This window comes from Sinocyclocheilus grahami, unplaced genomic scaffold (genome assembly GCF_001515645.1).
Source record: "Sinocyclocheilus grahami isolate Dianchi unplaced genomic scaffold, SAMN03320097.WGS_v1.1 scaffold11984.1, whole genome shotgun sequence".
In the NCBI taxonomy this organism is placed as follows: Eukaryota; Metazoa; Chordata; class Actinopteri; order Cypriniformes; family Cyprinidae; genus Sinocyclocheilus; species Sinocyclocheilus grahami.
In genome coordinates, this window is record NW_015514155.1 from 5,703 (window position 1) to 6,256 (window position 554).

Sequence of the window (554 nt, forward strand, 5' to 3'; positions counted from 1 at the left end):
TGTGTGTGTGTGTGTGTGTGTGTTTCCCATGTGTACCTCATACTCTTCAGCAAAACCACAGTTGGAATCTGCATGTTTCCGCTTAAAGTACTCTTCATAATCTTCTATTCTCAAAGCAATATTACTGTGTACCATAAAACAAACACATAAAAACATACAATAAATTGTAAAGAATCATGTTTCAACATTAAAAATTAATAGATAATAAAATGTGACTTACATTTTATCGCTGGAAATAGAAAGAAAAAATGAATGCATTAACAATTTTAAGTTTTGTCAAATAAATGTTTAACTATACACATATCAATCAAAGTTACCTAATGGTGTGTACAGGGATGTCAGGACATTGTTTTTCGGTTTGTCTGGAACAGAGAGTAATAAAGAATTGTTATTAAAATGAATCTGGAAGACTTCTGTATCTTGAGCTCTATCCAGTATTAAATTCTCTGATGACACTGAATGCAACTCGCCTTCTTGAATAGAAGAAGAGAATAAGAGTGATGATGAAGAGAAAACAGATCACTGCCAAAACGACACCAACAATCAGCCCAGTG

General features: G+C 32.9%; 1 long non-coding RNA gene across 1 annotated transcript; it reads right to left on the bottom strand.

Moving 5' to 3' along the window:
• Positions 1 to 67: 67 nt before the first annotated feature.
• LOC107578790 (uncharacterized) lies at positions 68 to 364 on the bottom strand. The gene is made up of 3 exons (XR_001608387.1): positions 318 to 364; positions 221 to 229; positions 68 to 124 (listed from the first exon to the last, which is right to left on the bottom strand). It is a non-coding gene; the product is annotated as an uncharacterized lncRNA (long non-coding RNA).
• Between the last annotated feature and the right edge of the window lie 190 nt (positions 365 to 554).